This window comes from Lygodium microphyllum, chromosome 5 (assembly GCF_053477565.2).
Source record: "Lygodium microphyllum isolate KBCC chromosome 5, Lygodium_microphyllum_v1.1.10, whole genome shotgun sequence".
NCBI classification, from domain to species: Eukaryota; Viridiplantae; Streptophyta; class Polypodiopsida; order Schizaeales; family Lygodiaceae; genus Lygodium; species Lygodium microphyllum.
The window spans coordinates 119,524,039-119,551,213 of NC_141139.1; the positions used below are offsets into that span (position 1 = coordinate 119,524,039).

At 36.3% G+C, this 27,175-nt stretch overlaps 1 pseudogene; it reads right to left on the reverse strand.

Moving 5' to 3' along the window:
- Window positions 1–24,141: 24,141 nt before the first annotated feature.
- LOC148036333 (uncharacterized) lies at window positions 24,142–25,790 on the reverse strand (annotated as a pseudogene).
- Between the last annotated feature and the right edge of the window lie 1,385 nt (window positions 25,791–27,175).

The window sequence follows — 27,175 nt, forward strand, 5'->3', positions numbered from 1 at the left end:
GATATGAAACAATGAAATAAGAACTAAACTAGTTCTACCTTAAAAACCTTAAGTTTTAAACCATTAAGGGTTGTTCACATATGATATTTAGTTATGGCTTTACTTACATCTTTGTAAAGTTTACATGCATATGTAAATGTGTTGATGTGGAAAGTGTATAACAAGTGTATGATTTTACATAAATACCATAATTTTTAAATATTGCAAGTTTATAAATGACAATATTCTATTGGCCAAAAAAATCAAAAAAATTACAAGTATTGGATATTACAACTTGTGGTGTTGGGATTTTTAGGGAGACTCTACAATTTCTAAAATATGTGGAGCCACACACTTTCCGCTGGTAATAGTATCCTCAGCTTGGCTTCGAATTTTCCTACCATCTAGTTTAAAATAGAAGCTAACAGGTGGATTCTGCATTCACATTGTAATTTCCTAGCGCATTATACTCAAGGGCCAATCATCTTCCATTTGCAACACTTAGGGCTCGCGGCCCTCACAAATGACAGTAACATTCACAGCTGCACTTTCACGCATGTCTTGATCAAGGCACAACCATTTACCCTTGAGCATCCTCCATCTACGATACTTGAACACTAGGCATAAAGTTTATCGTGCGACAAAGTACCTGTAATTGGAAATGAAAGTTGGCCGATTCATCCCAAAGTAAGATAATAGTCAACTATGAGAGAAAATTTTTACGTGAAAGCCATGTCCCTTATTGTGACTCGACACTCCACTGTGTCAGGACTGTGAGTTATTTTTTATGTCCAAGTTTTGCCTAGAATCCTTGTTACATAATCCTTTGATGTATTTTTCATGATGTACATGCTTTTGGTACGTCTCAAACCCTTACATTCCTTGAACATGTGTACAAAAATTGCAATCGCTATGAACCAACTTAGATGTACATTCTTTGAGCCAGTGCTTGGCTTCATAGAATTCAATATGTTTGCTAAAATTTTTGTGCTACACATGTGCAAAATGTCGCTACTACACAATGGCCATTCTATGCTATTGAGATTCCATATGTGCATATACTCAAGGGTTCCATATTCTTGACTCCCCTTGGGTAATATGTACTTGGAGTCATAGAAAAAAACAAGGTCTTCTACGAGTTGCTTAGCTATACGCCCCTCAAAGAGCAATCTACCAATTTCAAGATGGTAACACTTAAAAGAACCAGTGAAACTCTCAACATTTTGCCACTCACAGCAATCTGAAGGGTATACTTCTGTAAATACAAGACAAGTTGTTACATAGGTATCATGAAAGTTCTCATTCTCAATGAGTTGCAAATACTTACTGTTTACAATGTTTCGTTGAAAAGGCCACAGTGGGTGCAATGTTTATTTGTTTTCGCATAAATACATGTTGTACAAATGCCTCTATTACAAGGTGAGAATCAACATTCCTTTTTCTGAGAGCTAAAATTTTACCATTCAAGTGCTTTGATACATCTGCAATTGTAGATGCTTTCACCCTGAAAGCTCCCTTCATACTTGGACGCATATGTACCCAAGATGAGCAATGATACATATCAGTGATCCAATTCCCTTCTTCATCTTTTCTGTCATGTACTTCTATCGAGAGAATGCTTGTTCTTCTCTCAAACATTATAACTTATGCATTAGATGTAAAGAAGTATGTATTAACCCCTAAATAATAAGCATTTTAAGTCTGTCCAGTAATCACCAATATGCCATATAATTCAACATGGCATTAAGAGATGTTTACACTTTTGTAAACAGACATAAACATCGATATCGAAACGCATGTGGATATATACATCAACACAAAGTATAGGTTTAATTTCAAGACATCACTTTAATCATACCATTTACATGAAATATAATGAAAAGAATAGCACAAGAATACTCAGAGAATTTCGCCAAAATAAATTTTATTATAATGAAGAGGAGTTTGATTTGACTCAATACATTGTATGAAATGTGGGTATTATAGAGTAGTTGTTACAAGGATAGCAACCACATGGCATGAAATCTTAATAGGCACATTGGATTGACACCTGAGATATTCCAAGACTCAACACATTGTGTGTTATATGGATGATATGATACAAGAGTTCCATGGGTCATTGCCAATTGGCATGGAGATCCAAATGGACACATAGGACCAATAAAGCAGAGGATTTTTGAACCATCGACTTCTAGTAGATCCATATCATCTAACACAAAGGAATCACTCACCACATCAAAATAGTTGATGGAGAATTATATGCTTCACCTAAACCTTGTACAATACCTACATGTACAAAAAAACACCTACATGAATCCCTTTTAACAAAAATACTTGCATGAATCCCTTTTAGCAAAAAATATCTAGATAACTGCATGAATAGAAGCAATACAAAACATGGCCAATTTACCTATAAGCTGATTTGCTGAAGATAAGATTGAATCATTACTAATCAAAATCCATTGCAAATGATAGACATAAGAAAACATCAATCCCATCAAATATAAAAGTCGTAGAGAGCAGATTAGGCTACATAGGATTACTCCCCATCTTGTATTATGTAAGGCCTTATAGCCTCTATCCTCCATATGTAATAGCTAAGTGTATATGATTCGGACTTCTATATTGTAGCATGACTCCATATACACATCTCCATGTTATTCACCACATATTGATATACAGGTATATACATATTTGCTTTGTCGCAGTAGCACTTTTAAATTTAAGTTCTGTTATTTTCTTTATCAATGCAGTGCACATTTGTGTTAATTAATGTCATGAAAGTACTTGTTTGCAAAGACTTGTCATTATTTGGGATCGATTGTCTAACTTCTTTGACAGTAGAAACTGTCTCTTAGCCCTGTGTGGCTCTAATTGTGGCAAGGCTGCATCTACAGCTTTGCCACAAATTATTTTTTTTCTACAACCGTTGGTATTAGCGTCGCAAAATAATTCTGCAATCGTCGGTATTAGCGTCGAAAATTCCTCTGTAACCGTCGCTATTTTCATCACTAATTTTGTCGGTATTAGTATCGCTAAATAGCGACGCTAATACCGACAAAATTAGCGATAAAAATAGCGAGGCAAATAGCGACGGCTTTGTAGCGACGCTAATAGCGATAACAGGGATATTTTTCATATATAAAGAAAACGTCGTTATAAACATCGTTATAGCATGTATATGTTATAGTGGAATAAATTTTGGCACCAGAAAATATGGTAGATTTACCTATAATTGAGCTACAGAATCTTTGCTCTACCTTATGTTAAGTGCTGCAATAATAATTGATCCTTAAGTTAGAACTAGCATCAAACCCTATCGTAAAGATAGTAAAAAAGGGATAATGTAGAGAGGAAGAAAGAGAGAGTTTGTGTGTGAGTATGCGAGAGAGAGAGAGAAATGAGCACATATCCAATCTTGCCCAAATTGATCTCTGCAAAAGATAATTTTGTAAGAGTTAGTATTTACATAAAGGTATACTGAAAAAACAGTAGAAAAGAGGAAACATAGATAGAGAAAGAGAGAGGGAGAGAGAGATAAGCACTTATGCAATGTCACCCAAAATGATCTCTACAACAAAACAACAACAAGGGTTAGAACTAACATTGTGTTGTATTGAAAATATATCAGCAAAAAAAAAAACCAAATAGAGAGAGATTAACATCTTTGCCTCTTGCTCCAAATAAACTCTGCAAGAAAACAACAATTAGAAGCAACGTCAAATTCTATTGAAAACACAACATAGAAGAGAAACAACACATAGAGAGAGGGGGGAAGGAAAGGAGAGAGAGATGAGCACCTCTGTCTCCTGCCCCAAACAACCTTTGCAATAAAATAACAACAACAGTAAGAAACAATATCAAACCCTATTGAAAAAATAGCAAACAAGAGAAAATGCAAAGAGAGATGGGCACCTATGTTTTGCCCAAAATCTAGAGCTGCGTGGAGAAGAAAGTGCAGAGGTAAGCAGAATGCTCAAAACCCTAATTACTCTGAGCAGGGAGCTTCAATGGAGACAAAAATTCATGAGTATAGAGAAGAGAGGGAAAGTGGTATATTGCTTAACTTTTGGGTCAAACAGATTTCATGAGAGGGAAAAAAATTGAAATTGAAAATTCTCCAAAAAAAGGGGGAAAATACGAGGTGAGAGAAACTCAAATTTTGTGTACTATTTATTCTCCCTTTTTTTAATCCCCCACTACCCCTTTTTTTAATAGAAAACCCAAGATTCACCCTCCATGGATGTCAACATCTAGCCTTCCTATTGGACAATCCAAAAGGCCCACATCTTAAACTAGATTATTTTTAAGGGCCCATTTGTGAGTTCATTTTTTTCCTAATGCCATCTTTTCTTTGAACGAGACCTGTTATGACAAAGAACTTTTTCCTTTCCACCCATAACAATTTTTATTATTATTTTAGTTTTTTTAAAAAAAATTCTACTCACAAGGGTATTTTCACATTTTCTCAAAGAGTAAGTCAGCATGATAGGGACCAAAGTCCTTTTGTCTCATTACCTTTTTTTCTTTTTTTTCCAAGTAAATGGTAGAACACCATAAATCAAAACCCCAACCTTACCATATCACTTGGATTGAATAGGAGGGTAATTGAATAGAGACAAGAGATGGAAGTGACAAGGTAAAACAACGATGCCATGTCAATAGAATGAGAATGATGGATATTAGCAACAACATGAGATATAGTAAGGAGTGATGCCCAAGAGGGAGAGGAATTATCAGCTGTGATTGTGAGGATCCCCAACAAGGAGGGTAATACTTCTTCATGCAATTGTTTGTTGGGGCCTAAAATCGACCCCTGACACTGGCTCTAGGGCTCTAGCCAAGCCTCTTATGCTTACCAAACCACCCTCATAGCCTCATAGGCAGAGGAGTGTCTGGAGGCTATATACTACTCTAAATAAATAATGCATTTGTATCGATTGCAATCTAATGGTTCCCCTTTCCAACTCCAACAAAGGGAGTATCTCAACATTCAGGTGATCAACACCTCGATTCACATACATAAAGAGCTCCCCCCTAGCAGAGTGGTGTGGCTCATATGGCTCTCCTACACCTAGGATTTGCCCCAAGAGGATGTGATGTCTTACAAATAAATACGAACGTAATAGAGTCCACTCATAATATAAACATAACAATCTAGGAAACTATATATATTTCTCACTTAATCACACCCCCTTAAGATATCATACTACCTTATAGCAAAGGGAAATCTCACACTCTCAACTTTGGTCATCATTTAGATATACAATTACAATGCATCAACGAATTTATCTTTTAATACCATATTTAGATTGCATAAATCAAGCGTATGACGCTCTTTGCTAAAAAAACTTAACTAGAAAATACCAATCAATGTGAATTGCACAAATAATCTTTTCATGGTTTCCTTCTACTAGCATCGTGCTATGTTGCTAAGAAACAACACTAAGTTAACATGTGCTATTGAACCTCTTAAACTTATATAAACCATAGTCTAGATGATAAGATATACAAAGAAATCAAATATCTTTTCATTTCAGACCAACATTCCCTACTGTTTATATTCAGATTGCTTACACAAATGTAGGGAGATTTTGTGATAATTTTCCATAGAAATGAGCCATAGAACATGTAATATAATATTATATATATATATATATATATATGTAAAAGAAAAATTAAGACAAATCCTCATGCTTTACCTTCATTACACATTCACAAATATTCTCCTAAATTTTTGTAAGTTTTTATATACGAAAATTAATTTTCTTAAATTGTTCCTGTATTTGATTATTCTCTATGATTTTTTAATTTATTTTACCATAAGTTATTAATTTTTCTAAGTTTTTTTATTTGTATGACTTATACAAAATGTGACTCATCAGCATACTCATTTTCATATCATACGAACATCATTTGATTTCCAAAACCTAAGAACACCATTTTTTAATTAAATCATATATTTCAAGTTTTGAAATTTTATTATTTTTAATATGTGAGAAAAAAATAAATGCATTTCTAAAATTGCAAGCATCACTAACCATATTTCAATCATTTGCAACCATCTTTTCATCATATGTACTAATGTCGATTCATTATCAAAACTAAATAAAGATCACTTACTCCAAAATTCGCATGCGTACGTCTCATATTTTGAGTAAATGGAGCCATTAATGCAATTTCCCAACCCTTGTTGCATCAAATCACCTGGTCTACTTGTCATTACGCTTTGAAACCATTCTCCATCATTGATTTATCAAAGCAACCCTCTCTCTCTCTCTCTCTCTCTCTCATATATAGCCATATAAACAAGGAACAAAGAGGAGAGACAACTAGGAGAGAGAAAGAATGGATTTTAATCTTGCTAATCACTACATCATTCTTTGTGAGAATCGAAGCGATGGAGAGCAAAAAAATGATGGAACTTAGGCCCAAGAGGGGGACGAAGATATTTGCAGTTGAAAAAATGCCATTTTTAAATTGGAGGAAGGGGCGAAGAAAAGAACGTACTATCAAGCGAGCAGTGATCGAGAACAAGCCTCACTCACCCATAATGAAACATTAAGGAGTGTAGGATAGGGTATTGACTTTGTTGACATACAACACAAAATGAAAAATTTTAATGTTTCATGAACACTAAACAACCCACACACAAACCCAGACGACCAAAATGCAAAATCATTGAAAATACACTTCAAGTAGAGCATCAAACACAAACATCAAAACAATTGTGAATAAATGTCATACCTTGGAAAATGTTATTACATTATATGTTGAAAACCTTTGCATCTTCGATCTCAAAATCCGACATGACAAGTCTCCTTTGCTTTTGTGTTACCCTCTTACTCTTCTGTCACAATATATGAATTGAGTTACAAAAGAAGGGCAAGGGTCGCTAATACTTCACACACCCTCCTTAAATAGTATTTCCTCACCACGTTTAAGAAACAATAAAAAAGCATATAAAGACTTTATGGCTTTCATTATGTTTCTAAAACCAATGAAGCTTTTAAAACGTAAAATCCTGTTTTCTTTGAAAAAAACTGGGTGGCGGCATATTGAATAGAATCTTCTCTCTTCATAGTTCTCTTTTCCTTCTACTTTATGTCTTGCCTCATTAAAACTACGATTTGCTTCCTCCTTTATTCTCATCGTTCAACTACTCTTCTATCTATCTTCTCAAATGCGAAGGCTACAGGGTCACCCAGCCCGACTACCAAGTGCAAAGGAGCTCATCTCGTCGATTCAACAACTTGGTCTGCCTGCGCTTCAACAACTTCTGATTCTTCTTCCGTAACAACCTGTCTTGTTTTTCGCAGACTGGAAAAAAACTTGGCTAGGAGTTGCCGCAACTCTGCATTATTCTGACGAGCAATGGCATGATATGCAGGTAGTGATCAGCATGCTTCGAGATTTCACTTTCCTCCACTGTCACATCCTGCTGCTTACAAGAAGGAATCGCCGTCTAGACATGTTGCTGATTCATCCGGTGTGGTGAAGATGAAAACAATTGCCAATTATATGACAAGTTGAATATGAATGCGAAATGGCAGGTTGACGAGTTTAGTGATGATCATCTTCGTTATCATCATAATGGGGATCTAATTGGGCCTATTCCGGACCTTTCCCAAGCAACCTCGTGTACCTGAACTTACTGCTTGTATAAGAGAGCGTCTTCTGATGATGATGATGATGAGGAGCTGTATCACTCATGAGTATGCTTGTTGCAACCCACATTGTTGCAAATATCTCCTAACAATAGTGGAAGTCAAATATGGAAGCTCTTAGTCTTGAGTTTTTATGTCTTTTCAATTGAACCAATCATGTTGCAAGTGTCCGCCGATTGCAAGTGTTGAACTTAGAAATGTTGTTCATTCTACAAGCTCAAAATTATGTAACTCAATAGCTAATTGCTTCCTCCAATGTAATCTGTCATAGTGGGGAAAAGTGAATATTCTCAGCCTTTGTAACTAAGCGAATATTAATTAACTCCTTTGTCTGGACTAGGTTGATCTCAAGATCGATTTCCCTTGAATGTTCTTCTATAATCATGCCATTATATGCCTCCATACCAGGAGACATGAACAAAATTCTTCGAGCTTCAAGATTCATTTAAGCATGAGTTATGATTATTCCAATGGCCATTGAAACCAAGACACCCTTTCTAACATTTCCCAAACTATAAGCATGAGGACTTTATTACACTTTACCTTCCCTTTAGTATGTCCATTATATTCATGATCTTCCACATCCATTTCAAGAGGAGAGAGATAAGGAACAACCTCGGCTTCTTCCATAGCATCTTCATCATCACATTCTTCTTCCTCTCTTGGCCTTTATATTCATTATCCTCCTCCAATTGGAAGAGAGGGAGAGAGACAAAGTGGAGCAGAAGATGAGCCTCAACTCATTGTTGTTCTTCTTCCATTATTCTTCTATCATACTCACTGAAAGAGACTTACACACATAGGTATGACTAACCAAAACTAACTGTGGTTATGTCACTGACTACACCGTCTTATTGAATATCACACATGTGTAAAGCTATATCCAACTAATGTTGGTCACATACATAAAGATAGATTGATTAGAGAGTAACGGGAGCTTGATATTCTAACACTTCCCCTCAAGCGTTCAAACCATATGATAAACTCCAAGTAGCTATCTGAAGTATATGAACTTTTCTTTACCAAGAGACTTGCTAAATATATATGCTACCTGGTCTTCAATCTTCAAGTTAATATGCCCCGTAAGAACCATTTCTCTGATGAAATGGTAGTGAACCTCAATATTTTTGGACCTAGCCTGGTAGACAAGATTGCTAGCCAACATAACACTATTGAGGTTATCACAATGTAAACTCACTCTGCTTTCCAGCTGTATTCCCAAGACTTTCAACTGTTTCATCAACCAAACTGCTTCGCAAGCCACTAAGGCAGCGCCTCTGTACTCAGTTTCTGTATTAGAAAATGCAATAGTAGGCTATTTCTTACTCTGTGAACTGATCATACTGCTACCCAATCCAAATGCATAGCCACTGGTTTACCTCCTATCATAGGCACAACCAGCCCAATCAGCATCAGTAAACCCTATCAAGTCAAGGGATTTTCCATATGCATAAAACAACCCATAATCTGTAGTACTCGTTACATATCTCATGATCCTCCTGGCTGCATCTAAATGTGGTTTGCAAGGCTTCTGCATGAACTGACTAATAAGCCCCACTGCATAACATAAGTCATGACAAGTATATCAAGTTGCCCACCATTTGTCAATACATGGTCACATTGTCTATGTCATTACCAACATCAATTTGCAGCTTGACATTCTAATCAAGAGGTGTCTCCATAGGCTTGCATTTAGCCATAGCATACTTCTGTAACATGTCATGAGTATATTGCTTCTGTAGCAGCCATATAACTTAAGGTGTAGAGACTACCTTAATTCTGAGAAAATTATTCTGCTCACCAAGGTCTTTGACTCTGAATTCAACCTGTAAACATGATTTAATTTCAGCAATGCCCTCTTCATCATCTCCAGAGTGATAATAAGATCATCTACATAAACCACTAGAAACACATATCCATGATCTATCTTCTTCGTGAATAGACTGTGATCTGTCTCACCCAATCTAAATCCACGTTGTTGTAAATAATTGCTAATCCGAGCATTCCATGCTCTAGGTGCATGTTTCAGCCCATATAAAGCCTTTTTCAACTTACATACATATGTAGGAAAGTCTGAGTGAACATAGCCTTCAAGCTACTCCATATATCCAAACTATCAATGTTAGATGACTCATAACTTGCTATAAGTGGACATATCACATCCTCAAGCATAGTTTCTTTTCCCTTATCAAATCCCCCCCTCACTGGCATATCCGTGTTAGTGGATGTAGGAGTATGACTGCGCAAACGTCATGACCAAGGACTTTTTGTAGGTGACCCGTCACTTGTAGGACAACTTATAGATCTACTCACTGTAGGTGTACTTTCAGCATTACTAGTGCTGGCTGATCCATCAGTAGACACTGCAACAGCATTACCATACCACAATGCTAGCTCATAAAAAACAACATCTCTACTAATCAATGTCTCATGTGTAGATGGTACATAATACTTGTAAGCTTTTCGATCTTGTGCATAACCAAGGAACACACTCTTGACAACTTTAGGATCCAATTTCTTTCTCTTTTCATTAGGAAGATGTACATATGCAATGCTGCCAACATATACCTTCAAGTGTGAAATGTCAAGCTTATGACCATACAACCTCTCATATGGAGTTACATCATGAATCCCTGATGTAGAGGATCTATTCAGCACATAGACAGTAGTCACTACTGCTTCAACCCAATAACTATTTGGCAAACTCTTCTCATTCAGGATAGCTCTTGCCGATTCAATCAATACCCTATTTTTCCTTTTTGCTACACCATTTTGATGTGGTGTATATCTACAACTTGACTGTCTTCTGATCCCATATTTAGCAAGGTACCTATAAAAGTAATTAGAGACATATTGTCCACCTCCATCTGATCTAAGACATGAAATTTTACAAATCAACTCATTTTTAGTATGCTTTTTGAAGTCCTTGAATGCATCAGACACATCATCCTTATGTTTCATAGTACCTGCTAAAATCATTAATCAAGGATATATAGTAACGAGTACCACGAAACAAAGCATTATGAGATGGAACCCATACATCTTAATGTACCAACTGCAAGGGTCGTGAGCTATTCCATACATGTCTCATAAATGGAAACCGTGTCTGCTTTCCAAACATACATACATCACATACATGTCCAAAGTCATGATACTTGAATTTAGGCAGTCGAAGCACAATCTCCTTTTACTGTATAGATTTTAGCTTTTGTACATTCACATAGCCAATCCGCTTATGCCATATCTCAAAATCCTATATAGCACCACCATCATATGCAAACATGGGCACTTTCAATTCTGGAATTGACACATCAAGAGTAAACATTCTGCCATATCTTCGGCCTCTAGCAATCACTTTGCAGTCATTACCATATTCTTCAACAAAGCATCCATCTCTATTAAATCTCACCTACAGATTCTGTTCTACCATTTGTCCAATTGACAAAAGATTCTTGGTTATTGTAGGTACATGTAGTACATCATGCAGGCTCTTTGTCTTGCCATCAGGTATCAACAAAGGTACAACTCCTTTATGTTGAATAGTATGATGGGTCTCCTCGACCTCGAAAAGAGCCATGGCCTCTACCGCCTCTGCCACGCTAGCTAGAGTAAAGAACATTGTCTCTGCTTTGAGACGTACTAGAACCCATATTCAGACCAAGCTTAACTTCCTCATGTAGTAGCAAAGCAAGTAGCTCATCCCAACTAGGGGATTTAGCTCTCACAGAAATAGATGTATTGAATGCTTTATACTATTTGCCAAGTCCATTCAATGTCACTGCAATCATATCATCGTCAGACATTGTAGATCCAATGGTGGCAAGCTGATCCGCTATGTTCTTGATCTCTGTAGTGTAGGCTTGAATGCTTCTATCATTCGTAGACATGTTATTGAACTCTTGCTTCAGTTGAATCTTTCTTGCATGTGTAACATTTCCATAATTCTTCATGAGTACGTCCCATGCATCCTTTAGGAAACTACATTCAGTAATCTGTATAACCATAGCATCTGATATACATAAGGAAAACCAGTGTAAGACCTTGCATGCTCTCTCAGTCCATAGCTTATGAGCCCTTTTTTTATCATTTTTCGGATTCCTTTTAGGCATTTCTTCAGGTTCAGTCTCATCTCCTATACATAATTCCCAATAACCTCTGCCAACCAAAAAATTCTTCATACGGAACTTCCATAAAGTAAAATTTTATTGTCCAACTTTTCTCCCACAACACTACAATATATAGGCCTTATACCGACGTTAAAAGTGATAAAAATGTAAATAACAAAATTTGCCCCTGTCGTCGCAAAAAGCGTCGTTATTGGCAACGCCATAAAACAGTCGATATCAGTGTCGCTATGATACCAAGGTAAATAGCGACATTGATAACGATGCTCTACAATGCTAATAACGACGCATGCAAGTAAATTTGCGACGCTAATAGCGATGGTAACAGGGGGAAAAATTTTGTGGCAGGGTAGATAGCACTTTGTGCTTTATTTAGGCCATACAAAATAGTTTCTGCATTGTGTACAATGCTTGTGTAAACAAAAACAAAGTGTACTGAAATCATAACACTGATAGATGAATTAAATACATGATCGCATAATGAAAGTGACTAGTACAATCATAACAAAATATCACTACTACATAAAAAATGTCTACACAGATCAGGTGACAAAAAAAAAGGGTATGTGAGCTCCAAAGCGAGCTACATATCCTCGCCATTCGAAAGCTCGTCCTGCCGCAAAGGAGCATCGAACGGACTCTGCAAAAAAAGAAACAACAACACATCAGTCCACCATACAATAATGCATTCTAATTAAACATGGTAACTACGGATAAGAAAGATGAGTGACTTACAGGGCCGCCGCGTCTATACAATCGGTCGATCAATACAGTGAAACCGTGCCTCTCTGCATATCCAGTCTCAAGGTGGGTCGGATCGCGATTTGTAATGGAGTGCTGCAAAGAAAACAAAATACTAACTGTTAGAAACATGATTGTCAATATAAAGGATATTGCAACAAAATAAGCAAGCAAAACAAAAGAAAAACTTACAAAGTCCTCGAGATATGTCATGTGGCCACCACTCCCAAGATGATGGACCTCTCCCCCTCCCTCTCCCTCTCTCATTTCCTCTCCCTCCCCCTCTCTCTCCCTCTCTCATTTCCTCTCCCTCCCTCTCCCTCTCCCTCTCTTTCTCTCTCATTTCCTCTTCCTCTCTCAATACACACGAATTATACCAAAAACAAGTAAAAGAGAGAGAGAAAACTCCCTCTCCCTCTCTCATTTTCTCTCCCTCCCCCTCTCCCTCTCCCTCTCTTTCTCTCTCTCTCCCTCCCTCTCCCTCTCTCATTTCCTCTCCCTCTCCCTCCCTCTCCCTCTCCCTCTCTTTCTATCTCATTTCCTCTCCCTCTCTCAATACACACGGATTATACCAAAAATAAGTAAAAGAGAGAGAGAAAACTCCTTCTCCCTCTCTCATTTTCTTTCCCTCCCCCTCTCCCTCTCCCTCTCCCTCTCTTTCTCTCTCCCTCCCTCTCTCATTTCCTCTCCCTCCCTCTCCCTCTCCCTCTCTTTCTCTCTCATTTCCTCTCCCTCTCTCAATATACACGAATTATACCAAAAACAAGTAAAAGAGAGAGAGAAAACACAAAATCAAAGCAAGAATGGACAATGAACTCATCGTAAAGACTCGAAGAAGGGTTTGGCGGCTCCTCTTCGCAACGGCGGCTCCTCTTTGTCCTCCATAATAGTGATGCAAATAGCGACGCCGCTATTTATTGTCACTAATGCCGGTTGCTATAGCCTCATATCCTTGTAGTGCAATTTGAGTGATATTGTCAGTACGTTGAGTATTTGGCATAGTTGCAGCTTAGGTATTCAATGATGTATACAACCTGTAAGTATCTGATTCCTTTTCCTACAGTTCAAGACCAGTTTCTTACTATTCAAGACAGTTTCTTGCAATTTAGGACAGTTTCTTGCAATTCAGGATAATTTCCTATAGATCATGATACTTTCATGCAGTTGAGGATATTCTTTTGCAATAATTTTATGCACCAAAGAAATAGGGTATTTTAGCCCTTTACAACCTCAAAAACATCCACATGCATGTGGGATAACCCGTAGGTATTTTAGTCAATACATATATTCTGCAAGTATTGTATCTCTATCTCATGTATTCTTACTATAGTGAAGAGGATATGCAGTCTAAAACCTGCAACCTGAGATTCATGCACCTTCTTGACATTCAAGAAATCAACTCCTTTGAGATCTTGAGTGATAAATTATGTTATTTTCTTCAGGAGTATAGAGAGGCAATGTTATATACTGCATTTACTATAAATGACTAGCCAAGTAGATGTTAAGGCATTTGTTTCATCTCCAGATTTATATCCTCAATTGCATCCAATGCTATCTTTAGTCTTCCAAGCATTCAACATACATATGTCAGGTCATACAAATGACAAGAGCTCCAAAATGACATCTAATGCTTCAGTAAGAGACAATACTTGTTGCCTACATTCAGTGATACTTTCCAGCCATTAAAAAATTCTAGATCTGAATATTTTTCAACATAAAATCCTAGCTCCAATGCATGACATCAAGTCCATATAACTTCTTAGCATATACCTATGCTTCAATGGTACTCCTTAACATGTTTGAGAGCTCCAACCTCATGTCAGAGGTGCATACATGCTATAGGTTGTCTATATACAGAAGACCACTATTATTTCAAATCTGTAATCAGTTCTTCAAGCTCCCAGATGAGGTCTCAGTCAAGTAATGATGCTATCACCTGTTGTTTATTGTAGTAAACAGCCAATCTGCAGAGGTCTGTGTTGAATATCTCAAAACTCTGAGGAATTTGAAAAAACTTTCTTTTGCAAAGTTGTAGACCACGTCATTTCTCCAAAATTCATTTCTGTAGCAAGATATAGATTTTGCAAAAAAAGGGGTTGCATGCACAGTCTCCTTTGATGACGTATTCTTCAGATCTAATGACTTGATGTCAAATGGCCACTGCCAAGCCTCCAGGCTTCAGGTGTTCAGGCTCGATACCATGTTGGAAGAGAGGGAGAGAGACAGAGTGGAGCAGAAGATGAGCCTCAGCTCATTGTTGTTCTTATCCCATTATTCTTCTATCATACTCACTGAAAGAGACTTATACACATAGGTACGACTAAGTAAGACTAACTATGGTTAAGTCACTGACTACACCGACTTATTGAATGTCACACACGTGTACAACTGTATCCAGCTAATGTTACAGTCACACACATAAAGATAGACTGATTGAAGAGTAACAGGAGCTTGATATTCTAACAAAGAGCTCTCCATAAATCACAAAATCCAACTTCAAATATAGTAACCAATGTAACCATATCCAACTTAAATCAAAGAATTCTCCTCCAATATCAGAATTTGAGCTCAAGTTAAGTCTTCAAAGACTAAGATTCTTCATATGTGCCTAGCAAGATTGTGACTTGGCTATTAGATTATTTGAGCTTCCACCACTAGATATTGAAGAGTCAGAGGCTACTACAGATGGGAACATAGAGCTTGGGATAGCAAATGATATGTAACTTCTATCTAGGTATGCTTTTATACTATCTAACAAGTAGATTGATGTTCCAATTATGGATGCATTGCTTGTCATTGCAGAAGCAAACATAGTGCTAGAGAGTCATGTAGATAATAAGCTTCTAATTGAGGATGATTCTATGACTTTTGATTTATAGGAGGGTATTCACGACATAGATGCCTTGACTAAAGTAGTGGAGGATGTTATAAATGCTATGGATACTACTGCAGATCAGCTGACTACTAACGTCATTGGAAATATACCTAATGATGATATAATAAAGAATAATATTGATGATATCGAGTAAGAGAGATATGATGTTATGCTAGCTAAGGATGTAAATGAAATATATGCTTTGAGTGAGTACATCGATGTACATATTTGTTCTAGTTATGTACGGGTGCATTTATTAGGCATGTATTCTCAAGTTTTTGGCTTTATGCAATGATAAGGGCTTGGTGTTGATTGTATTCAACAAAAAGAGTTATTGGTTGATGTAGTTCAGCATATGGAAAAGAATGTTGAATTATGTTGACCACTAGAGTTGAGTACTATGTATTTGTAGCAAGAATTGGGTTTATAGGAGGTAAAGAGTGAACCCACGATTCATACCAAATACAAAATGGATAATAAAAAAGTGTTTACTAATGATGTGATGATGGAGTATGAAGATGCTATCATGTAAGAGAGAAAATATATTATGATACCTAATGTTTTAATGAAAATATATGTTGTGAGAGAGCATTTGGTTATGGAAATGGTTGATTCCACTATGCAAGTTGAAGAGGATGCATCTACTGCTAGGATAACATTGGGAGAAACGGTTTATGTAGGGGACTTTGCTGGATACAAGATGTTGCAATTGGATTTTTCTTTACCAATTGATCATGGAGGAACTTTTGAATTCATGGATTTGGCCATGGAGGGTTTGATGATTATGGGATGTCATATACTATCTTTGCCTTATAATCCAAGTGGGAGAAAATGGTATTGCTATGTATGTTAGAAGATACTTATGACTTGGTTATTTAATCTTGGAAGGAGGTTGCTTATGTACATGTTCAATCAGGTGACAATCATATGGGTGTTGAGCTAGCTTATTTGTAGGTTTCCACACATGTGACACATCTAGGGGATGCACACTTTCAAAGGGGATGGATGTTGTGATGCTACACAACCACTTCAGAAAAACCTTGCACTATAAGAGTATGAAATTTTTTTAGTGGTGTTAAAATCAACATCATTATAAGTATGTTTTGGGTTGCTTAGTGTGGTAGGTTGTAGAGCTATTCCATGGTTGTATTACTTTCTATCAAGTAGGGTGAATATAGACCTTGAGCTCAAGGTCGTGTAATGCAAAGGTAAGGAGTTTGGATGGATCATGAAGAGCCCAATTATTTTGTTGGTAAAGTACGTAACATGACATGACTGTGGTTAACTCAACTCTATGTTCAAGTGCTACAAGGCATTAATAGGCAAAAATATAAAAGAAAGTAGTCTTTCACAAAAAGTAGATTTTGAACTATTTTGGGATCATTTTCTTAATCTTGCTCATGCTAGCTTGCACATCACACATGTTCCATCGATTTGAGTACCATGATGACTATATTATGGGTGCATATGTAAAAATTAGGGTAGAATCAAACTGTAAAAATTTAGGATAGGACCACATTGCTTAGGGACTTAAAGACAAGGCTTCTTACTTCTAGAAAAAGTGTGTGTTTGTAATTCAAGAGGGTGTCTATAAGTGTTCAAAGTCTATATATGTATATATAATTTTTTCTTTTGTTCTCTTGAATCTTTCTTCCATCTTGTCTATTCTTTTTGATTCCCTATGGATTGTGGCTTATCATAGAACTCCTTTGACAAGACTCAATACTTGACCAATGGTGTGAGAGCTACCATTTTCCACTCATTAGTAGAAGCCTCTATGGTAAGAATCGAGAGTAGTGCCATTATATACTCTTGTCGCTAAAGAGAGGACCTTTCTGGTAATGATATAAGTGGAACTACATCTCCACCTTGAAAAGACTATTCATCTTCCTATCCAACTTTCATGGCCTCCTCTCCTTGTTTCTCTCTCTTCATATATTTGCCTCTCTTTCTTTAGTGTTTATCTCACTTGCTCTCTCTCTCTTTCTCTCTCCTCTTTGTAGTCTTCTCTCTCCTCTCTTCACCATCTCAAGTCCTTTTCATTACAATTGGTATCAGAGCTTCTGTCTTTGGTCCTTTCTTCTTCCTCTTTTCCCACATGAGGATACATTTTTTAAAAAATCCTAGTCATATAGATATGACAGGTATATGAATAGTAAGAAGCTTTAATGGAGTACCATAGGGTGCTAGTAGCCTTTCATAGAGATGTCACAGGAGCCTTGTCCAAGATGTAGGTACTTAGATTATCTTTGCCATGTCATCACTAAGTTTCATGCAAATTTTTGAGGGGTTCTTAGTAAAGGAGAACACCAAAGAAGCTAGAGAAGGGGCAAAAATACATTTACTTTTTATGGAATACTTTCCCTATCTTCTTCTTAGCAAGTAGCCATGGATTCTCAAGAAGTAGACTTCATTTATCTTCTTGATCTTCACTCCCCATGGATCAAAGACCTCATAGGACCCTTCCCAACCAATCTTGAGAAATTTGGGTGCCATCTTTAGTTGCAACAACCCACATGAAGCATTAACAACAAATAGACAATGCAATTCAATAAAACCAAGTCCTTCTTATGCAACCAGCATGAGAACCAATGTCATCAATTTTCTTCACTTCAATCATTTGATTTTTTGAAAATTATCTCACTAGTCTAGCATATACAACTAAAGAATATGCTAGGTTGGTGCAACTTTCAAATGGGAATGTAACATAAATGTCGTTCCTTGGCCTCCAGAGGTAGGCCAAAAAGACCAACGACTCATCATCCTAATCATCATTATCAATGTCCTTCTATCCAAAAGTCATCAACTAATACAAGAAATACACTCAAATATAGTGCTATGATTATCTTAGAAATTCATTAAAGCTTCTAAGGATAGCTAGCCCAAAACAACTTATACATTAATAGATAGTTTGGGAGTATACCTTTGGTAATCATGTTTGTAAATGGGAGAAACTTTTTAAAATGAAAACCATGGGTTCATGGACTCACTTAGAGCTTCTTGTAACCCTCTTTTTAATTCTATTTATCAAGATACTAAACTCATTAGTACCAATATTGGGTAAAATATTGCCCCACCAAACAGTGGAAGACAAAATTGGTCTCAATAAGGCAGAAGAAGGGGACACCTAGGAGCAATTTTGAAGAGGATCTCAAGATTATATAGTGACTTCAAAGACCACACTCTCCCAGTGAAACACAATAAACCTACTCCGACCAATGGAAACATTAAAGCTACTAGAAATAACAACAGTCATGTACAAGGAAGCTAACTGACATCTTTGAATGTAGCATCAACGTGAGGACAATATCAAGAACCTCATCAAAAATTGCAAGGTGAGGAGGAGATTGTTATTTTAGTTGTTGTATTGCAATAAGTCTTAAGATATGAATGAAGAGTATGAAAAAAAGGACCTAGTTGGTTTCTGTCATGATACTCGATTCCCACTGAATATATGTGGTCCTAGATGACGAATCATCGAGAATCACCTATGTGTCAAATTGTTGAAATGCATTACATGCTCTATTTGAGTTAGAAGAAATGTTGCTACAAATCTTAGGTGTAGGTCAATGGATGATTAAAAATGCTCCTCCAAGTCTATTTAATTGGATCCTGAATTTAATTGTAGGACTAATAAGTCCTCCAAGATTCCCATATGGATTAAATTGACCAACCTCCCAAGAAATATTTTTTTCTTCATCCATATATTAATAGCCCTAGTGGGTAAACTTTTAGGACAAAGACCTACAAACCTCATCAATTCGAGGTGGATTTCATAAGTTCTAATAGAGATAAATCACAGTAAGAAGCCATTGGACTACCTTCTAATCATAGAGTTTGAGGGTAATGTTCTCAGAAAACAAGCCCTCACCTACAAAAACCTTGTCCAATGCTTGTTTTAAGTTTGTGAAGTTAGGTCATTATATTAGAGAGTGCTCGAATTTGAGGCTAAAGAACCCTTGGGGAAGTTATTATATGTATATCCTCTACATCACATGCATTCAAGGTCAATTTATAAATATCCTAATATGTGAATTTTTCATGAATAAAGCATAACCCTTTTCTATTAAATCTATCGATAGACACTCTTACTTAGCACAGATTCTTGATGGAGATTTGGATGAATATAAAATAGTAGACAGTATCGATAGTCTAGCCCAAGGCAAAAGTCTTGATGTGGATGTCCTCCCTAATGAAGTCTGCCATGAATTCTAAGAATTCTTAATCAAAATCCTCCTATTTGTATGGAAAGATTTAGTTACCTTTGGAGCATTCCAAATAGGGTTTAATTAGGAGGTTATCAAATTGATTCATATAAGAGATTTTAAAAATTATGTGTCCAACTAGAGGCCAATAACGTGCATGTTCTCAACATATAAAATATTTGCCAAATCATTGGAAAGAAGACCTAATTCTCACTTAACACACTAGCTGAGAAGAGAACTGAGAAGAGAACAAAATGGCTTTATCAAAGGTAGGTATATGCTCGATTCAATCATAGGTATATGGCAAGGTTTTGAGTATGCATAGGAAAATAAAGAAGGCTTTATGTTCTTTAAAATAGATTTTGACAAAGCCTATGAAAGAATAGAATGGTGTTTATCCTCCAATCTGTGCAAAATATGGATCTAGGGAGAAGATACATAAAATTTGTGAGTACCCTACTCAAAAATGCTAGTGCAACAATAACAATTAATGGAGAGTTTTCAGCCTCTTTGCCCTTTTATAAATACATTAGCTAAGGGTACCCCCATTAGCACCCTCATGGATATGCCATAACAATAGATGCTCTTAGATGGTTAATGGAAAAATAAATCTAGGAAGGTAGAATCAAAGGAATCAAGTTGCTTGAAAAACTTTGACATGGTGTTGAATTAGTTTGCAAATGACACTAATGGGTAAGGAAACAATTATCTATTCTATATCAAATCCTTTTAGGATTGTATAAACTTATTTTACATAGCCTCAATGCCAACTCTCAACTTAACCAAAATAGATTTCAAGGCACTTAGGAAACCTCTTGCTCAAGCCTTTTAGGACTCAATTGTTTTACATAGCCCCAAGGCCGATTGACAACTTACCAACACATGTGTCAAGGAACTTAGGAAACCACCTCCTCAATGGTTGGTAGATGAAGGTTATTACATCATGGAAGAAGGGCAAGTGTTTAGACTCTTGAGAATCCCTATAGGTTTTGGGGTCACTCTAAAACAAAGGTGGGATAGGATACTAGAGAAATTTAAGAAAAAAATTGAGTATCTAAAAGGACTCCAACTAAATTTTCTAGGTAGAAGGGTAGTCGTAAAACATGTACTCGTCCCCTCAACTATATATTTTCTCTCACATCGAAAACTAGCAAAGGCACCAAGCATGAAATAGCTCTTATGTAAGTTACTCATGAATATGTGTGCATCACATGGATTCAAAATCAGGTATTTTTAAAATATCATTTTTATACATTTTTTACATACAAAAGGGTGTAACATAAAGGGATTATTTACAGATGGTTATCTTTTATTCAAGAAAAATTCACAAATAAGGATATTTATAAATAGGCCTTGAATGCACATGATGTAGGGGATATATATATAGTAACTTCCTTGAGAAATAGGTCAAGATCTTGTGAAGAAACGTTTTGTGCTCCAAAGATGGTGAGAAATACAAAATCCCCAAAGTGGTATGGAAACTTGTACAGTGACCAAGAAGGATGGATGGTTGGGGTTGCAGGACTTGCATAAGCTGGTATTAAACTTTGATACCAAATGGATAGTAAGATCCTTTCAACACAAAGAAGAGAATTCTCAATCCTCCTACATCACAATTGAAAGCTTTTCTATATAAATGGCTATTCTACATGGAAAGGACTCAGTGCAACACTTATGGCTTTTAGCAAAGCAAAAATCAATATAACAAGGGGACTTGACCTAGCTAGGAGTATATGGAGTTCATGGATCCCCTACAAAGAACTAGTCTTACTTAGCCCCAATTTATAATATTTCCCTCCCTTTGGTAGCATCTAGCTTGATCTAGCTTAGCATTACCTTTCATCACACAGTACATGAAGACCATCTACCCCAAGCATACAAATTAAATTAAAAAAGGAATGAATGTATGGAGAGATCTTTGGGACTATGAAACATAATATTAGGTCTTGAATAGCTAGACACAATTTAGGCTTGCCTCAAGATGGCCTCTAGCTAGTGATTCCGAGAATGAATGAATGGGGACCAAACCTTTGCAAGGCCATCCAATTGAATTTGGAATTCAACTCAAGAGGGGTATGTTAGGTAAATGACAACAGACCCCTCCTACCAATTCCAACTCTAAAAGATAATAAAAGAATGCTAAAAACTAAACTCAATAAAAGGTGGAGCCTTAATAATAATCATGAATAATGGATGTACGGGCTCCAAATGATCTGGAATAATTAAATTCAACCAAAAATCTTCTACCTAATGTGCTTGATACTACATGATACTCTCTAGAAAAACATAGCAGCCTTCAAAATAGACATTGGAGATGGAGTCTACCCCTAGTGTAAGATTGAAAGTGAAATAATCCTACACCTAAATTTCATCTAGAGAAAATGCTAACATTTTAACTTTTTGTAGGGTTTGATAGCTCCCTTCCACCCATCAACAATCATCTAGAAGAAATTATTGCATAAGAACATTTATGGAGTACCATGGTCGTATGGAATCAAATTAGAGGATTATATCTTTAGCCCCAGGGGGTTCACTACAGATGTTGTATAGTATCATGTGAGTGTAAGGAAGGGGGGTTTCTGGAAGGGGACACTTAGGCGTATACATTAGAGGTAGACCCCTCTTAATTTCCTATATTAAAATTAAATTTAAGGAGGGGATAGAGGGAAAAAAGAAGGGGGGGATGCATTTGATCACCTCTCTCCATAGATTGGTTTCTCCATGGCATATAAGAGACCTTGACAAGTAAGGTTAAAACCCTAAACCCTCACATAGTAGGGTTATTAAATTAATCATAGTGTAGGAGGGGGGGAGTTGGCACTCTCCCATGGTTTTGGTAGAGAGATTCAACTCCCCTTCCTCCAAAGAGAGCTTTGGTGTCCGCTTGGTATAGTCACTTTAAGTATAAAGGGGTTCGATTCCCCTACTCTCTCTCCTCATGTGGTAAGGGGACACAAGCCGTCAAAAACATTGCGACACATACTTTTATGGTATCCAAGTGCCACTACATAAATCACTTTGTGATATGACCATTTTGATACTTTTAATTGCTTAGGATAATTCCAACTTTTAAAAAGAAAGCTAGTATACGTTCTATGAAGACTTACATTTAAAAAAGGGGATACATAAAAAGTCATACATGTATATATCTTATAAGCTTAAATAGAGGGATATATTAGTCTTATGAGCTTCATAGATAGGGGTTTTTTTAGAAGTCCTTGCACGCAGCTCACATGCCTTCTTTACTATGAGTGAACCCCCCGTCCCGTGTCTTTAGCACATATGGCAAAGTAGGAATATTTTTAAAAAATTTAGAAGTATGTGGATCTTATTTGTGGTTTTCACTATGATCTTCTTTTGCAAGTTTCAATAATGAAACCAAAGATTAAGAATGAACACAAAAAATGGGTGAAGAAGAAAGGGAATAAAAATATGAAGAAGGAAGACAAAAGGGTGGGAGTTGGGAGAATTCATAGCCCATGAATTGAAGGCTCAAATTAGAGTAATGTGAAGTCTTATGGAAGGAAATCTTCTCCATAAATACTCATGAAGCCATGAATCAAATCCAATATAAAGCACTTCAGCTAAAGCCCAATAAAGCATTAGACTTAAAGAGATAATCTCAATATAGATATGTTTTGTTATCTAAAATATAAGCCTAGGGTCGAAACTTCCCAATAAATATTTTAGATCTGTAGTACTCTTTTTTATTTTTTAATACATATTATCATTTCCACGCAAAACAAGTATGCATACCTTCTATAGGAGGGCTAAGAATGGATACAAAAGGCTACAACTTGCAAATATACATGTAGGGGCATTCTTTAAAACTTTCAAATTTTGGAACTGAAAAGAAAGTGTGCACAATGCTTTACTCAATCGAGCCCATGTGAAACAATGTGTTTTTGGGGTCTATTTCTTTCTCTCCAATTTCTCAAGAAAAACAATTACCTCTAAGCTTAAGAAACCTTTAAGGTGGAAAATATATAGGTTTTAATGCAAAGTCTTAGTTGAAGTAAAATTTCCTTGATAAAGTTAGAGGTACATTTAGGCCACTCAAAAAAAAAATGTTTGATAACTTTCATTATATCTTGTTAAATTTGTGAAAAGCATCAAGATTCAAAATATATAAATTCCAATGAGAATAAAAAATAATAGCAAGACAAGTTGCCACGAAAATCTCATTTGTTTTACTTCATGAAAACCAAAAAAAGAAAATAAGGGAGGTGTTCATTTGCCTTAGTAAATTGTGAAGTGATCAATACATCATCAATGGATCTCTAAATATAACACTTTCACTCTAAGGATTGATTCATCACAAGTTCAAGAAGAAAGCACTTTAGTCTGTTAGGATCTTGATTTTCTTTCCATCTTCTCACATTTACCTAGACATATATAGCAAAAGTCAATTAGGTTAGGATGTACCGATTTTTCAATCAATACTTAAAATGTAAGACTAACTTACTTTTTAATCAACATTAGAGGTGTAAGCATGCCTTGAAGTCTTCACAACGTTGCACCATAATGCAATTTCTTTGTCAAAATAAAATTCATTCGTTGGAGCATTGTACTAAAGCTACTTGTGCAATCTTTAATAATGATCCATATTTCTCTCTCAAAGTCTCATTATCACTTATATAACACCATGTACTTTTAAAATTCCATCCTCTCCATTCATTGAATGCTTGAAACTTAAGGGGTTTTTTTCTAAACTCTTTAGTAGGGCGATAGGATGAAAGAGATAATAGTCTAAAATGACCTAAGAGTGAACTATCATCAAATCTTTTTTTCAACTTTCATGTGATGTGAGTAGTAAATGCCTTCTTAATACCTATTCATTTCTCGAGGTTTGAGCCACTCTTATCATGTATAAGCTCAATACTCCTATTGTTTGGACCCCTTATGGAATATCTTAATTCCTATAGAAGCCCTTTTGATGGTTCGTGATCGGGAATAATTGGATATCCACAACTATCTAACCCTGGGACATTAAGATCCAAGCTAGGTCCCATGAGAAAATCTAACTCCATAGCCACTATTTCCACATCTACTATGCCAAGGACTGTTGTAATATCTACATATGTCTTTTGGAAAAGTTAACTAAAGCTTGTTAAATGAGTAAATGGATCTCCTAAGAAGTGTATAGAAAAGACAAACTCAAAAGAGGTAATTTTTGCAAACATTAAACTAGTCTCTCCTTTTAAATACTAGAGTAATTGTTAGAGCAAGTCACAAAACTTACAAAGCACTTTATGCCTACTTCACCAAGAGATTGAGTGCATCACATCTAACTTTAGAAAAGGAAATGCCGAATTCTTCTTGTAAAACCTTTAATTTCTCTACTTGAACAATACTTTTTCTAAAGACTGTGGTTGCTTCATTTAAGGTAGAATCCACATATTTTGCATATGGAAATTTTATAATTGCATTACTAGCATAGCACAAAGATTAGTGCCATGTGCAATACTCGGGGAGTCCACCTTATAAAACATGTAAATACCACATGAGTTCAAAAGAAAAGATATTATATTCAATAAAATTTACTTGATTATATTTATAAAAGGGGTTTCTTAATTACAATTTGAAAAAAATCTGTAAGTTTAGTAAAGTAAAAAGGGTCATTTTAAGGCCTTATAGCATGTAAATAAAGGGTATTTCTTAATATCATTTGAATGCACATTATATACATGATTTCTTTAACCTCCTTACAATGTATCCTTTAACCTCCTTACAACTACTCCCTTTTTACCTATCATGGTAGAAGCACCATCAGATCCAAAGCTAACCATTTGCTGCTCATCTAGGTTGTGCTCTAAGAGCAAATTCTCAAGTGATGCATGGAGTCTATTGGAAGTTTGATCACCTACCTCTAAAAGGTCTAAGAATGAGACCTTTAGCTCATGATTCTTGATATAAGAAACATAAGCAATTAAGTGCTCTTCTACTGCTATATCAGTTGACTCATCTATCATTATTTCATAGTGCCAAGGTGATTGCCGAGAACATAAGCCATATGATTGGCCTCAAGTTCTTTCTCTATACATGGCACAAAGATCGCACAAGATTTATCATTACTATACATATTTTCGAGAATATTTGGGATATTGCACTCCCCAAGAAGGTTAAGAGTAGGAACATACTTTGTGTAAGCGTGGCCATTTTGAGCCACAAAGTATGAACCCCGAAACAAAGTTTTCATGCTATCTTCTACAACGTCAAAATGTTTAGATATTCCCATTTCAAAACTCATTTTTCTGCTATGCATTGCCCATGCTAATTGTTGGTGTCTTTATGATTAAGCATGATTTACCAATGCATCATGTTGAAAGTTAGTTGCCCCCATAGTCCCAAATTCATTTTTATCTTTCTGTCTTCGTTACAAATTTTACAAAAGATTCTAGGGTTGGTTTCTATAAAATTCAAGCCACTCAAACTCTAATTTCCATTTATCATTCCAAAGTATTCTATCTTTTCTATGACGATCAGCATCATCCATTCCAAGGTCTTGTATTTCATTTTCATCCAATTTCTCATCAACAATCGCATTTTGGAGTTTTTTCTTTCCTTTTTCTTCAGTAACTACAACACGCTTCAAAAAACCAAGTATGTCAGGTACAGTTGTTTGCTTAGAGGACTTTGAGGAAATTGGAAAGTCCTACTCAAAAGTTGAAATGTGAAAATTAGAATCGAGGTACCATCGTGTGAGATTGAGAAGCCTCCCTTCAATCAATAAAAGCTCTCAAACAACAAAAACAAAAATACATTAATCGCTATGCATAAACAAAACTCCTATTAGAATTTGATAAAGAAAACGAAATATCTGTGAACAAAATCTAATATAGTATCTAAAGTTTCTGTCAATTAAAGTTTCAAATGACAAGTCTAGTAACTTTTTCTCTCGGCTCGGAAGTAAGTTTGAGACTCTTAAAGCTTTTCCTCTCGGTCTCAGTCTCGATAAATCAGAAATGCACGTTAGGAGAAAGTCACGGAGTATAGTAGTAAGTGTTAACAAAGACGCTTAAGAATGGGTTATCCGTGAGCTTTCGACCATTGGATTATGCATATATCTTATATCTCTCGACTGAGTCGCTGTCCTCTCTATCGTAGTTGTTCTTGACGCGGCTTTCAAGTACAAGAACGCAAGGAGAGTTGCCGCTTGAGACTTGAGCCTATTCATGCAAAAAAGTACAAATCTGTGATCCGTCATCATTCATAGTTGAATCGCTGATCCTCCTCGCAGAACTATGCAAGCAAACTGGCCGCTGGAGACTCTCCATTCCTCTCCAATGCGTGCGAATACCCATCAAAGATAATGCCCATAGATGCCTTCCGGAAACGCCTTCAAATCCTTGCCGCTCCCGTGATATGCGGATCAGGCGATAAGAATAGAATGGTGGATGCATACACGCAGATCTCTAAGCACTGATGCGAAACACACTAGGCCCTCCCTAGTATCCGAGACAACTTGCGCATTGCCCAGAACAACGTCGCTAGTCTTTCCTCTTAAAGTAGAAGCAGACAAGTCAGAAGGTGCGGCGCTAAGAGTGAGTGCCATCATCTTCTCCCTTTTTCGATCGAGTAAAT